The sequence below is a fragment of the Oreochromis niloticus genome, linkage group LG22, assembly GCF_001858045.2.
Source record: "Oreochromis niloticus isolate F11D_XX linkage group LG22, O_niloticus_UMD_NMBU, whole genome shotgun sequence".
Lineage (NCBI taxonomy): Eukaryota > Metazoa > Chordata > Actinopteri > Cichliformes > Cichlidae > Oreochromis > Oreochromis niloticus.
In genome coordinates, this window is record NC_031985.2 from 20,174,310 (window position 1) to 20,190,567 (window position 16,258).

At 41.8% G+C, this 16,258-nt stretch overlaps 1 long non-coding RNA gene across 1 annotated transcript; it reads right to left on the reverse strand.

Moving 5' to 3' along the window:
* Nucleotides 1-14,590: 14,590 nt before the first annotated feature.
* On the reverse strand, nucleotides 14,591-14,955 carry LOC112843481 (uncharacterized). The gene is made up of 2 exons (XR_003215837.1): nucleotides 14,791-14,955; nucleotides 14,591-14,702 (listed from the first exon to the last, which is right to left on the reverse strand). It is a non-coding gene; the product is annotated as an uncharacterized LOC112843481 (long non-coding RNA).
* Nucleotides 14,956-16,258: the final 1,303 nt, after the last annotated feature.

Sequence of the window (16,258 nt, forward strand, 5' to 3'; positions counted from 1 at the left end):
TAACTAACCTCTAATACGACAAAGTGGCTGGTTGTGTTTCTTAGGTTTGTTACTCTGAATGTCTTGGTTGAATATTAGGAAAGTGTTAATTCTATAAACTCGCATCCACAAAACTTTGAGAAGCTTTGGTGACAACAGCATGCAGAGGTATCACTTGCTGCCTTTCAAAATCAAATGTGGTTTCGTTAGACAGCCGTCACTACCCAACTTCGAAACGACTTCCTCATGACATTGAGAAACTGTCCACTCTTCCTCTTTCTCGCCACTTTCTTTATCTCTCTTACTGTCTTTGCCTCCCACCCATTGCATGAGAACTGCGTGTCAGGCTTGTCACACACTAACTCTGACATGCTCAGCATGGCTTCTTATCTGGCTTGCTTGTGAAATTGGCCACGATGCTCCTATGATATGGTCAGACAAGCTAGCTATACAAAAGACAGGCAGAGGCAGGAGGAGACACCCAAAGAGTCAGACAGTCGAAGCCCATTTCCTGAGAGCAATATTGATCTGATCATCTCCTCTTTCCCTCTTCCAGCTCCAGCTCCTTCCCTCAGACAGCCTTCAGAGAAAGAAGTTGAGTGACAAAGACAGGGGAGAGGATAGAGGCTGAAAGAGACAGATAAGGGGATGACGGCACCGCATCTGTATTCTTTCTACCGGGCACCGCAGTTCAGTAGTGTACAGAAATTGTGAAGGCAACAGATTAATAATATATCCGCACAACCTCTCAAGTGGTGTGGCTCCCAAGCACTCCATTAAAACCACAAGTGCACAAGCTGCAGTAAAGCACTTTAGTCAGCAAGCCCTCAAAATGCTCTATCTGTCCATCTGAAATGCACACCCCTCGCGCTCAAGTTCATTGCTATCAATCAGAAGCTATTAGGCCCGAGGAAAAAAAGCCACAACTGATAAAACCTTCACCGAAGTACATCTTAATTGATGCTTCCATATTCATCCTCCGTGTCCCTGTGGTGCAACGCTGACGTGATCTACAAGCTCATCAGAAGGATATTAACCAACTCAGTTTCGTCCAGCGAGACCAACCAAATAAATCTGAACCATCTGAGCACTCACATTACAGCACCCAGCCCATTTCCTCATATTCTCTTCTTGAGTCCTTTGGGGCATTTGGAAGGTGAACATTTTAGTGCTGCAGCAATAGAAAGTAGTCATAAGTCTCCTTACGCTAGTAGCCATTCCTTAGGTTTTACTAAGTTTTTCACACTGAAATGAATGGGGTTTTTTTAAAGAGTGTGCTTCATTATTCATTATTAAGAATTATATATCCACTGGTATATTATCTGGGACTGACTAGAGCCATGAAACATAAATGTCTAATGTTATGCAAAGCTCCAACTTTTGTATAATTGAAGAAAAGCATTGCAGTGAGTACGTAGAAGCTACCAATATGTTGCTGATTGTTTAAATATCACCCAAAAACGAAGCTCTGGTCATCATCATCATCATGTTCAACACGTGCACACAATTGGGGGAAATTCAGGGTTCGGTGTCTTGCCCGTGTGCAGGCTAGAGGAGCCCAGGATCGAATCACTGACCTGTAGACCACCCGCTCTACCTCCTAAGCCACAGCCGCCAAACTTTCTGCTTCTCTTACACATAAATTACACTTCTGCGTCAGATCTACGCCATAACCGGAACCCCATTTTTAACCCCTAGCATTGGTGGCAGGGCTCGTTATTCACACTGTGACTGAAGATAGGTTCTAATAATTGTGGCTTCCCAGCTCAAAGTCCACATGAAGTTGGATTGCATAGCTAATATTTCAGTGCATTTTAGTGAGTGTCGCATGTGTGCCTTTTGCACATTCTCTCCAAGCAGGGTCCTCGAGTGTAACAGCATGGAGTCTTTTCAAAAGTGAAAGCACGTCTGAAGCAGACGATCTGTTGCTGTGTTGCTACAGATGAGGAAAGGAGAACTGTGAAAAGTATCCCAGCCTGATTCCCCTGAAACTGTCAGAAGTTCATGTGTGAAAACTTCTCTGCATCTTCCTTTGTTTATGTGAAGATTTCATATCTCTCTTTGTAGAGATGTTATTTTAAAGTTCCCTGCCTTCTTTGTCTCCTGTGTTTGTTGATCTCCTCATTTTTGAATGTTTTTGCCCTAACTCACTTTACCTGTGCCTTGTTTCCGATTTAGTCCTTATATGTCTAATCCTGTATCTTTGCATGTTTCTTCTAAGTTTATCCACTTGATCTCTTTTCTGTCTGTGTTTTTCTCAGTGTGATTCTGTGTGGTTTCGTCTTCCAGTATGCAGGTGACCTGTTGGATTTTTATCTGGCTTGCTTCACCGGACCTTGTGTTGTTGGACTTTACCTTTGTTGGTGTGTGTCGGAGAGTTGCTGTCAACATTTGTTTTTCTACAATTTACCTGTTTTCATCCAGCATTCTTTTCTACTATGCTGCTTTTGGGCTTAAACTTACCATTGCACCTGATAACAATATGACAGTTTGCCTCTCGTTTTAAGCTTTTAGTTATCTGCCCCAGGCAGATGCAAACAAGTTGGTTAAACTGAAGCTTGGCTTAAAACACCTAAAGCTCGGGCTTGTGTGTAAGATAAACACACCATGCTTATTTGTGCGTCTATTGAAAAATCATTTGCCACAATAAAAAAAAAAGAGGTGCAAACCAAACTAATCAGTCCCTGCAGGTTTTGGGCATATCTGTGAGGGCCAGTCCTCTCACCCACTGCAGCCTTCCTGCAAACCTGAGCCTGTCCCCCTGCTGCTACTGGCATGCGTGCTGCTAACCTGTAAACAATTCATGAGGGCTCTCTCCATATTTCATGGGGCGAAAATGGATGCTTCATGTAAGGAGTGAGCAAGAGTGGAAAGGGAGAGCGACAAAGCAAATAGACTGAGCGAGAGACCGATGACAAGAAGTATGACAAAGAAATGAGATGGGAGAGAAGAATAAAATAGGATGAGGGAGGGGAAAGGACAGAGCGAAAGGGAATTGAATCTGCACAATCTGTGCAGCGGATTCCCTCAGAGCTCATCTCATATCTCTCTACAATTAACTTCCATTTCACCTCATTCATTCACCGGCCTACTCTTGACTGTATGTGCGGCTTCCTTTGCTCACCGACGCTGGCCAAGCAGAGGTGATAGGGCAGGGGATAACAGGATGAAACAAAGGCCAAGAAAGGAGGAAGAAAGAGAAGAAGAAAGGCAGATGGAGAAGGAGAGAGACAGACGCACAATCACTCGGCACGGCTAATGAATGTGGCGGGTGGCGGCTCCTCCGCAGGGAGCTGCCCTCATAACTGACAGGGCCTGGCTGGGTGTAGTAATTGAAAGTAATGATAATTAATATCATCGGCATAATCACCATTAGTTGTTACAGGGAGGATGTTTATGACTTCCTCTGAACGGGAGAAATAAAGCACAGTGTGTTCAAAAGAAGGGAATCTCATTAACTTTTTAGCAATCCTAATCTTGTTTAATATCAAAACGGGAAAAGTGATAACTGTTTTGCAGGAGAGGCACGGTTATTAAAGATTTTCTTCAAAAAAAAAATGAAGAGAAGGAAAAAAAAACATATTCATATTCTGCTACTTTTCCTCTCCATCGAACTGGGAATTGATGTTAAATCTGGATAAATTGGATTTGATGTCATGGATAACAAGTTGGGATTAGCACACACACACACATACAAGACTCCTCCTGCATCAATGGGATCAGCATTTTCAGTTATAGGCACCCACAACAATCAAAGAGAAGTGCAGTTGAGAGGGAAATTATGGTAGTCAAATGTAGGAGATAAGCAGAGGACTATGACCAGGAACAAAGTCGGTCTTTAGTTTATGGCAGTTTCAAGTTGGTGACGTATCAGGAGGTGAAAGGAGAATGTCATAATAAACGAATGCGAATCACGAACATTACTTGTTTGAGTACGACATGCGATGTATCACCAAGTGAAACATACTGGAAGATTAGTAATATCATGAGTGAAATATGATTCTGCTCAAATTAAGCAATCAGGCCAGCTCCACTCCGACGCGCTGCATTTTTCACGGAACACGAGGAAAGAAACTGAATTATGAAGGAGAAGATGTCACTCAGAGGGGACAAGCTTCAACCAAGCATGCAAGGAAAAAAATCCTTTTCTCCCTCATGCACCCTATTAAAAAACAACACCCTATAGTTATTCAGTTAGTTCAAGTACAATTACATGCCTTTCAATTGCAAATCAGAGCAGAGCTGTGAATCCAAATAGACAATCAAGTAAGGTCGCTTCCAAAAACACAGGCCTCACGTTAAGCCAACTCCAGCCTATTAGGGAAGGGACATATGTAGCTAAATTACAGCGTGCACCCAGGGGATATGCAAATCTGCAGGACCTCCCGCATGACTTACCTTCTTTCTTTTTTTTTATCATGCAAGCCATGTCGGTGTGATAAGCCTCGTAAGAGAAAGCACAGGGATATTGGCTCACGGTGGGCCAGTGAATGCCTCTCTTTTGTGATGAGGTTATCAAATGCTTTCCTAATAGCCAACAGCCCAACTTTGCCCGTGTGAAAGGATTAAGGAGAATTGTTCTGATAACAGCAGCTGAATTGTTACACCTTTAACACAGCCGCTGTGGACGTTAGGAAGAAGGCGAAGAGCCGTTTCGCTGTCTGTCTGTCAGTCTGCCTTTTTTAGAGATCAGGCGTCTCGACGTTTTCTATCTCTGCCCGTTAACAGTTTGGTAGCTTTTTCTGCACTCCTCACTTGCACTTTTGAGTGAAACCTCTACCTCTAATAGCGGCCGTTGGTGCAAAGGGTGCTTTGAGTAATTAGATATGGATTCGTATTGATTTGCCATAATTGCTGGGATAAAGGGAAAACTCACAAGTAGCAGCTTTCCTCACTTCTTTCAAGCCTCCCGTTTTCTTTTTGTTTGGTCTTCTTTGTGTTTTTCCTGCACTACCTCTCCTTAATGGCCTCGATTTTCAACATCTCTGTCCTCGCCCAAACCCCTCTCTGTCTCTCTCTATCTCTCTGTCTTTCATTCTCGCCCAAGCTCTCACAATCTCTTTCTCGCTCCCTCCTGGACCACCCAGAAAGCTGTCTCTGTGTGCTCCAGCTGTTCCCCTGCTGTGGTTTGAGTTTGTGTTACTTTGTTTCCGCGTGGTTACGATTGAGGCAGCCCCACCACACACGCACACACACCCTGCTCCCTCCACACCTCAACCCATCCAACCCCCCCTGTACTGTTCTGCCCCACATCTTTTCCCATTTCCCTGCTCATGCCCTAAAAGAATCGGAGAAGGATGGCTTTTGTATCAAGTGCAGGTGTCCTGGGTGGGTGAAAAGGGCCGCCGAGGCTATGGCTGCCTACCGTCAGGGGGTGAGTTTATTCAGCCTGGGATCCCCCACCTGTGGCAGGTCTTGACCCACATGAGTCAGCCAGTCATTCTCTGCAAAAAAAACCTTTGTGGCTGAATGCTATTATTAAAGCCATTATTCTCTGTGTCGCCACATACACACAAGAGACCTGGCAATGCTGCAGAGCTGCTTGTTCCTCATGAGCGATTCACGGTTAGCTACTCATCCACGCCGCACACCAGTCTAGACTGGTTTGAGGTGAGAAAAAGGGAACAAAACTGTTGAATGATCGTAAAGAGAATGAGGAAACTGGACTGACAGTAGACTACATCATTTACAATTGTGTGAAAAAAGAGGTTTTGGGTTTTTTTAAACAGGACTCTGTGCAAGTGCACTCTATGATTTGTTCATGATTCGTTCAAAATAACTTGAAGCAATCGTTTTCTGTTGAACTTTGTCAGTTTCTTTCATCATCCTTTACAGTGTTGCTTCATTTCATTGAGGTTTTGCATTCATTCATGCACTGGACTCTAAAGTTCCTGCCACAGCATGAGGCCTGGCCTATCCCTGTTGCATTGCAGCACCTTGATTTTTCTTTTTCCTGGCCATTTGTTGCAGATTTGATGCTGTGCCCGGAATCATTGCCCTGTTGCATGACCCCATTTTAGCCAAGCTTTGGCTGTTAGACAGATGGCCTCATACTTGACTGTAGAATACTTTGGAATACAGCAGAGTTCATGGTCGACTCAACAACTGCAAGTTTTCCAGATCCTGGGGCTGCAAACTAAGAACTATCAAGCTGGGTGGGTTAACTGCTTTAATCTGGATGAATATCATAAAGTTGCAAATGATTCTTATGAAACTGGTTTGAAATGAGCAAATTCTAGCAGGTTCTGGGGTGTTGGAGTAAATCACAAGAATCTGGTCCATGTCCTGTTTGACTCTTCCTTTATTTTCAGGTTTGGTCAGGTTTAGAAAAAGATTAAGGCAAGTTATTTATATTTCATGAATGAATGACAAGGTAAAATAAATGATAAGACTCCTGATGATTAGTAGGCACTATTATTTTGTCAGTTAATTATTTAACAGTTACATAACTCTTTGCGTAGTTTTGTTTATGTCAGTGTTTGATCTAACCACTATAGGAAATTTCCACGCAAAAGGTTTTAAAAAAAGACCCCGTTGACATCTATTTTTCTTAATGCCTGCAGTTTAAACAGTGAGACTTATCTTGGATTGCAGTTGCCAGGTGAGCTTGGGAAGATTTGCCTCATTAGTAAAACACAACAGCAGCCTTGGGGGCAGAAATAGGGGCAGGTCATCCCTTGGCTGTGATCTTCACACAGTTTTGCATTTAGCTTCCAGATGGGTCAATACAGGGCACAGTGAAGAGCGTGCTGATTTTAGTTACATGCCCCCAGGACAACTCCACCGTGGAGCCTGAGGGCGTGGATCTTCGTCCTGTTGATCCTGCCATATACCACACTAAAGCTCAGGAAGTGAGATATTCGGTGTGTGCATCGCATCGGAAAGAACCACTGCCAAAGGGGGTTTTGTGTACCTTTCACATCTAGATTGTAGCTAAAGTTCAGTCAAGTCTGTGTCTTCCTCTGTCTCATCCTCGCCATTGTGCTCATATTTGACAAACCTGATATGAGTCTACACAATTTGTCAGTGCATGTTTTGTTTCAGCAAGGGATTTCTCATGCTGAAGGTGTCCAATTATCCATGGTAGTAGAGTGGGGACTGTCAAGTCCCTTCAGAAGGGGCGGTGTGTGTTGGAGGGGTGGTTGAAAAATAAATAGTTTGTGATCCCAAGGAGTCCCTTAACAGCGGAGTGGGAGAGGTAAGGGGTGGCTATGGAGAAGGTTAACCTCCATTTAATTAGTGTGCTTGTAAGATTCAAATTTTGGCACAAGTAATTTGAAGACAGCACAACCCTCCTCTCTGTCTGTTGTATCACTGGACCTTGAAAAAGAACAAAACTTTAAAAAAATAAATAAATCTGCCAATAAGTACAAACGCATTTTCCTGAATACTGAACAATAATCTAAGAAAATACTGAATTTAACACCGACTTTTAAAGATTGACATCTTTAGCCATATCCGGGTCCAAATTCTCCCAAACATCAAGAAAACACAGAGGCGCCATTGAGAGCTGAAATTATTTCAGCTCCAATCAAACAATCAGTCTGTCTGTTCTCACATGTTTTACAATAAAGTTTATCATTGAAAAAGAGGACTTACAAGGGTTAGCAGCAACAGATGTTAGCAGGAAGTTAGCAAGCTAGTTTCCACCTAAAGATCATGAACCATGTTCTGACTGCAGTGTTTCTAAAACGCATACAGCTCTGCTATAACTTTGGACTTAAACAAAGACAGAAAACTAAATAGCAGTGATGTTTGGAGGGTTAGAGAAGTGGAGTTATTTGGCAATGTAGTCTGGTGGCTAGCTATAGAGCTACATTAGCATTGGAAAGATGGAGGACAAGGGTTAAATTGTTCTCAGAATAAGTTTGTGTTGAGAGTAACTGATTAGGCAGAGACAAATGTATGGAAGCCTGTTTCTGCCACTGAAAAGAAGTCAACATTTCAAGTTATTATCTGAAATTATCACATTATATATCTCAAAACTTTTGCTATACTAAGTATCTTGAAATTTCGAGTTATATCTGAGTAATTCAAAATTTTGACATCGGTTACACAAAATGATGAATTATTAAGTTAAATTCTGAGACACTAACCTGAAATTTTGACTTACAGATGGAAAAATCATTTTTCTTCAGTGGCAGAAACAAGTTTCAATACAAACGTCATCACCTGGCAAAAAGAAGACGTTGAAAATGGACCAAACTTCAGCTGAGAGAACGTCTAAGATCATATGTCCATAACACGAGGTTAGTCATTAATATGTGGTTGCATGGTTTGGATTATTTGCCATGAAAAAGCTTAATGTTCACAGTGAAATATTAGCTGCCCTGAGAGTCGTTCTTTTCTGAAGCATTCAAATATCCAGAGGTCCAAGGGCTCTTTTTAAAAACTCTGTTTAGAGAGGTGCTGCACAAAAGAAGAAAGCTACTAAAAAGCTGGAGACGCTGAAAATGGCCACTGGTTATTTTTTGGGAAGGCTTATTTAAATAAAACAAAACACAAAACATTACAACTCGTCAAAAAAGCAACAGCCTCAGCACGGTAGACGCCTGGACTGGAAACGGGACCAATAATGTCTTCACTTAACAGATTCAGCTTCATATTTCCAATGAAATGCAAGTTAAATTCAAGGTCAAGGTCTCAAAGATTTTATTTTTTTTAAATGAATCCTAAGATTAAACTGAGCTTAAATTAAAGATCTAAATTAAGGAAAAAGTTCTCACTTTTATTCCTGACTAGAAACACAAATACTGGTTTGAGAACATGTAGTTCCTGTGTTTTTCTAATAAAAATTAGCCTTTCTCTACCAGCACAACAGCCATTCATTTCATCCTTTGTTAACTCTGAAAAACTCTAGAAACCAATTTTGTATTGGAAACAGGCTTCAATAAACTTACAGCGCTGGCAGAATTTGTTCCACTTGTTAAGATCTTATTGGCTCCTGCTCCTGTTTATGATTATCAGACGCACTGACAAACAGGCCTCCTGTATCCCGTTTAAAAAATATTAACAAAAAGAACTCAGATGTCTTGCCATTAGTTGTAAATACTTATATGTTATCATATGAAATCTTTTCATTGTCTCCTTTCTCCTTATTCCTTATTCTTCTCTTCCTCTTTTTCTTTTACATGCGCTATTCAATATCCCCGGTGCTCGTATTACTTAGAGATTAAATAGCCTGTGTGAAAAGGAGAGGACTGTATAAGCCATCCATGAGTTTACTGCTTCCTCAGACACCCAACCCCCGCCAGCCCTGACACTCGCTTGTGGCTGCCCCACGCTATCACACACAGCTAGTTAACTCCGGCCCTCCTTACATACATATCTCCTCCTTTTCAACTTCCAGGAACTTTTGACCGTAAGATTACAATCTAGCTCCATTTGAGCTGTTTTAGCCATTCTGGCAAGCCCACTAATATCTACTTAAAGACAGAGATAGATTAACGAGGATTTGAGCCGCTTGATCCGGCGCCAGAACGAAACTATTGCTTTTAAAGATTAAGCAAGTTCAGAGAAACTGAGGAGAGATGAAAACATCAAGATGTCATCAAACTGAACCCAAAGGGAGCTTCGAGCTATTTTAGCGCTGAACAAAACAAAAGGTGACATGGCTCTTTCTTTTTTTCCCATTTCAGTACATCTCCCTTTATTTTTCAACAGATGTGATTACAATGATTTTTTTTCCTCTCTTTTATTTGAAAGGAAACTCCTTTGGGTTTATTTCCACAGTGTGCGATATTTAACCATTCAATCTTTCAACATTAATTTGGGATTTGTTGCCCCCACGCCACCCTCCCTCCCTGCATCTCACACACACACGCTCACCCACACACACAAACACACCCAGACTCCCCCTCTTCTTGGCTATCGGACATCAATCTAGCCAGCACCGTCTGCTAAGCCTCACTGGGCAATTAACCACATTGAGAGTGAAAGCTCTAATCAATCCCTGGCCTTCTCCATCACACACATATACACAAGTAAACACACACAAAACATATACAAATGTCTTTGCCATATATATATTTTGGGGGGTGTTTTTTTTTCTTTTTACACATTTGTGTAGCTTGTGCGTTTGATTTTGTTCCGCTTTGTTTTGTGATGTGATTCAGGTTTTTTTTTTATTGGCTGCAGAACAGGAACTTGGTGTGAACCTGTTTTTAACTGACTCAGGCGAGTTTAAACCTTTACAGTCTCTGTGCAATTAAGAGCAGACACAAACTGATAATGCTATCCCTGTCGCTGGTACCTTTTTTGCATTTAGTTGTAAAAACAGATTCTTCAGCTAGAAGAAGCTTCACAGATGAGTTATTTATAACATACCATGATAACATATCATCTCACAAAGCTCGGACTGGTCTCTTGAACATAGATTACAGAGCACCTCTTGGTGTATGACGTTACCACATCAATATTGACCAAAATCTCTGAGCATTGTTTCTGCCACCTTGATGAATCTGTGCCATTAGGAATTAAAGCAGTTCTGAAGGCAGAAGGGCGAAAGTGTACCTAATAAAGTGTCCATATAGTTCAGTTAGTTTTTATTTTGTCTTAATTTTTAGGAAATAATTAAAATGTTTTACATCTAGTTTTAGTTTTAAGGTTTCATTTTTGTTAACTATAGCAACAACTGTGCTGCTTTCATGCACTCAGACCACGAGTGTTTAACATGTATGTGCTATGAGCACACCCACTGCACATTTTACCCAGCATCACAGCTATGATATATAAATATATACATTTGAAATATTGTGCAAACAAGAAGATTTGAAAACCGCATTTTACAGTTCTGCACGTAGCGGAAAAAAATCAGACTAAAAATGTCTCGAGAAGAGCCTGCAACCCTTCTGCCCGTGGGCTAAATGTGAACTGTGAGGTCGACCGCTGCGAAATTCAGGCATCCTTCCTCAGCTTGTCTTATTGATTCATGTGGGCCTAAATGTCAGCACCAGCAGGGCAGAAGACCCCGATAACCCCCCCTCCGGAGAGTACAGGTGACGGGGGGGGGCTAAAGGCAGCTTACATAGTCTTGTCTCAAAATAGCATACTTGACCATGACGCTGTAGACATGATTGATTAGGCAAAAAGTGATTTGATTTTTTTTTAAACGCATATAAAATAAAAGTACACATGATCAACGGCTACTATTATCCCTTCTATCCACGTATTCCTAACAGCATAACTGGAATAGGGGTCGAGACTGAAAGGTGGGGGGAATACATAAATATCATGTCATCTACAAACCATGCTTAGAATTATTGATCTGTGGACTATTGATTTGGCGTCTTTGTTCGTGCATTTGAGGGTAAGTTCAGCGCTTTGATCATTTGGTGCGTTACGCAGAATCTACATCAAACAGAGGACAGGAATCAATAGCTCCTCCCCGTTACATGAATGATAATGAAATCAGCATGATCATATGGATGCTGGTGATTGATTATACTCCAGCTTTTAGGTAATTTGGGGACATGCCGAATCTTCTTTTAGGATTTCTTACTTGTACGCGTGCGTTACTTTGCCTCCCACAGTGCAAACACCAGTGCAAAGAGTTGGAAAGTAAAAACGTGCCTGTAGTTGTGAATTTAAGTCTAAATGTGTGTGCCACTGTTAACTCTTTGAGTTGTTGTATATCTAACCAACCAAACCCAGTAACGCATCCAGTATGTGTAATGGGATGGACCTGGGTCTAATTCTGGAGGTGTGCTTGAGGAGAACAGGCATTCAAAGACTAATAAATAATCACCCGCAGATTAAAGGGCTCACATCTCAATACATTAACTTGCATGTGCTGTCTGCTTTGATAATGCTGAACTATGAGGTTAATTGCTAGGTTTAACTAAAGCAACACTTTCTGCTGAAATTTGCCTGCATGTTCAAATCCCACCCAGTTTACTATCTGACTTGCACCAGAGAGCCCACATAGATATGTTCTAATACGTAATTTGGGTGCAGGCAAATAAGATAGATAGCACCAACTGTAACTTTCACAAGTGGTAGAGGTGGCTCCCATACTAGTAGCTCAGTTAGAGAATCAGACTCAATAGTACTTTGAGTCAGTGCCAACTTGTTACTCAAGCTGCAGCAGTGCCTTATGGGAAAGACTAGAGACTGTATATAAAAGATGGACATAGCCACTGGGACTTTGCCATACCTCATTTTGAAGCTTCAGTGGTGTAGCTGTTGCCATGTTGGTTCTCTGAAGCCAGAAGTTACCATATTTGGATCAGAAGTGTTATTGCATGGTTGCTAACTTGCAACAAACCTGGATCCGTAAAATGGATCGGTAAAACATACAAGCACGCCGTGCATAGACTCACCAGCCACTTCATTAACAAGTGCTTGTTAATGCAAATATCTAATGAGGCAATCACATGGCAGCAACTCAGTGCATCTGAGCATGTAGACATGGTCAACACGACTTGTTGATTTAAGTGATTTTGAACGTAACATAGCTGTTGGAGCCAAATGAGATGGTCTAATTCAGAAAATGCTGATCTGCTGGGATTTTCCCATGCAACCATCTCTAGGGTTTACAGAGAAGGGTCCCAAGAAGAGAAAATATCCAGGATGGCAAAAGTAACTCAAATAACCACTCCTTACAACCAAGGTATGCAGAAGAACATTTCTGAACGCACAACAATCTTAAAGCAGACGGAGTACAGCAGCAAAAGACCACAGTGGGTGCCACTCCTCTGAGCTAAGAATAGGAAACTGAGGCGAAAATTCACACAGGGCCACGAAAACTGGACAAGGCAAGACTGGAAAAACATAGCCTGATCTCACGAGTCTCGATTTCTGCTCCAACATTTGGACGGTAGGGTCAAGAACGCTGTATACAACATGAAAGCATGGATCCACCGCCTCATATCAGTGTTTCAGGATTTTGGTAGTGGTGGTGTAATGGTGGTATAATGGAGACCACTTAGCACCAACTGAGTATCATTTAAAACCACTGATGATGTCCATCCCTTTATGACCACAGTGTACCCATCTTCAGTTGGCTGTTACCAGCAGGTTACCGCATTATGTGACAAAACTTAAATGATTTCAAACAGGTTCCACTCAAGTGGCTGCCACAGTCCCCTTATCTCAGTCCAATAGAGTATCTTTGGAATGTGGTGAAACAGGAAAATCCATCCCATCATGGATGTGCAGCTGACAAACCTGCAGCAACTGTGTGATCCTCTCATCTCAGTATGGTCCAAAATCTCAGAGGAATGTTTCCAGCACCTTACTGAATCTATGGCATGAAGAGTTAAGGTACTTCTGAATGTAAAAGGGGCTCCAACACTGTACTAGCAAGGTGTACCTAATGAAGTGGCCAGTGAGAATCTATTAGCATCCAACTGATAGATTGCTCTTAACTTTTACAGTTAATAACATTATTTTTTAGAAAATTCAACATTTTCTTTGTGCCAGGCAGTAACTATGTTTTTTTCTGCTTTTTTTTTCTGCATGGTTGTTTATGGGGACCAGCTTTTTTGCAGTTTTTACCCAAGGTTGCTGCTTGGGTAAAAACAAATTTATTGCAGTTCTTCCACAGAGACATGAATATATGGAGCAAATCTGATTGCAATCCACCCAGTATTTCTTAAGCAGATCACCCGTATGTCTACTTTGAAATACTGCCAGCTCATTGTTTATATGTTGACATATTTCACAGAAAATGTTCATCTGCTGGTTATATAAAAAGGCAAAAAGGGATTACAAAAGTCTGAAGGATTCATCCTCCAGACCTGGTGAAGCTCTGTAGCAAATTTCAAGGCCATCTATCAATAAGCTCCATGGACAATGCACTAAAATACGTTTATCAAAAAATGAATCTCTTGGAGAAAATAAAAAACTGTAGTGGAAATATTTCTTCCATTCTGGTGGCCTAAACACAGTTTTTAGTGAACCAGCACTGCTCAGTAACAACTAGTTTAAAAAAGCAGCATCATTATACAGTTAGAGTTCTCTTCAGGTATACCACAGAGACAAAGCTGCATATTCATCTTAATATCCCCTCCCCCTCCACACACATACACACACACACACTACTTTTAACTACCTCTACCTCTGTGGTTCAAACGGAGCAACCATCCCACTCAGTACATTAGAGTAATAACACAGCAAGCCCACTGATACTGAGGGGGATGAGGACATCCAGTCAGCTAACAGTCACTGCACAGTGCTTAAAAAATCCAAGAAAGCATATCTGAGCATATATACAGATGCATGCATCATTTTCAAAATATGAAGCTGCTTAATGCATTCAGATCACATGATGCTTTTATTCTTGCTGGTCTGCAAACTCGCTCTGTGGAACTGCACCAGTGACATCATCACACTGGGTGTGAAACTCTCTTCTCTATAACAATAAGGTTTTCTCAGTTGAAAAGTTCCTTAAAGTATAGCATCTCCCACCATTCAGGTCGAGCTTTAATGTTTAACCACGTGCACTGAGGTTGTGTGGTTGTGGTGTGGAAGTGGAGGGGGGCAGTCATTCGCATTGGGAACCCTCACCTTTTCCTTTTGTCCCCTAACAACTTCTTATTGAAAATGTTAAATCCCATTAAAACTGCAGCATAAAACTAGCTGTCTTAAAATCAAAAACAAGACACAAGAGTAATTTAGAAGATAAACTTTATTGTGACCTCTGGTGTTTCCTCGAAATGGCCCCAGCAAGCCTTCAGCTATTGCTGCATCGGACTTTAAACGCGCCGTGTAGTGCAGGATTACTAGAAAAAAAAAATGCTTGTTACTATTACCGCAAACACACCATAAATCCGTAAAAGAACACGGTATAGGCTTATCTAGCAAGGCTACGTGCTCGGGGTTGTCTCTCGAGAATTTTTTAAAGTTGCCGCTGATGGTGGCGGTGTTGTGCGAGGAGGCGGAGGCAGTGGAAGAAAGGAGCTGCTCTCGGTAAGCACAGCAGTGCCGCTGGATCTGTCGACGACCTCAGGCTCCAGCCCCCCTCCAAAAGAAAGGAAAAAAAAAAAAGGAAAGCGACGTGACACCTAACGTTTTATTTTGTAATTTTATTTATTTCTCGATGTCTCGTCGCCTCAAACAAGATGTAACTTTTCTGACATCACCTCAGCTACATTCATGCATTTGAAAGGAGCCGGGAGCGAGTGCGCAGAGACGAGAAGCCGAGCTGTCGGAGCGAATGGAACTTATTGTTGTGCATTTGTTTTGACTATGTTATCCCCAAGTGAGTTTGGCTTCAGTCCGTTTCTGTTCGTCGTCGGCTCTTGAATATATATATTTATATATATACAGCTGTATATATAGATATATATATATTTCCGGGGGATTTAATCCGAATTCTTCAAACGGGGAAACACCGAAGGAGGATTCTGCAAAGCCAGCAAGCTTTTCCTTACAGAGCCGGGGATTTAAATCGTCCTTTGGTGGAGCTCCGGAAGAGGCGAGAGTCAAAGAAAGAAATTCATGTGGCCATTCTCTCTATAGCCAAACATTTTTGGGGGATTGCATAATGAGCAAGGAACGACCTAAGAGGAATATCATCCAAAAGAAATATGTAAGTGAACGCGTGTATTTTTTAAATATTATTATTGCCTGAAATGCTCACCGATATCGGCTCTATTCAAGTTTGCCTTTGCTCGCCTTTATGAAAACGCATAAACTTTCCATCACGGGCTGGTGAAGGTTACCATCATGCAGCCTGGGCTCCATTTGGGTCAAATATCCTCCAAAATGTAACGCCTTTAAGTTGCCTCGACGTGTTAACAATAACATGTCTTCTTCTTTCCTTTTTTTAATTTAAAGAGACAGCAATGTTTATTCAACGTCTGCTGCAGCGTTTCTTCGACACCGACCATGTTTTAGGCTATTTGAACATCGGGTGCTTTAGTGGTGCTGCTGGTGGTTGTAGCAGTGAAGGGGGATTGCTTCGCTTATTTTGACTCGTTTAAACCCGTGATTTTGTGCATAGCATGCTTCGGCTATGCTACAAGGCCCCTAAAAGGTTTTAAATTAAAAGACTTGGCAAACAGTTTCCCAGAATACGCTTTTGTTCGCTAGCCGTTTCTTGCTACTCAGAGTCGTGAAGACGAGCCTGTCGGCCATGGCTCGGCTACTGCGACTTCATTTCGTCCCATGCTGAGCATTTCGGGATATATAGCTCACTATAACCCGTCCTCACGCTCGAGCCTATGTGTGGCTAAGTGTTCACGTCCTGGCGCAGGGTGTATATATATCTATATATGTGTGTGTTTTTGGTGTGGGGCTGACAAACCGACGTGTTTCGCGGACTGTTGTGGCTCTT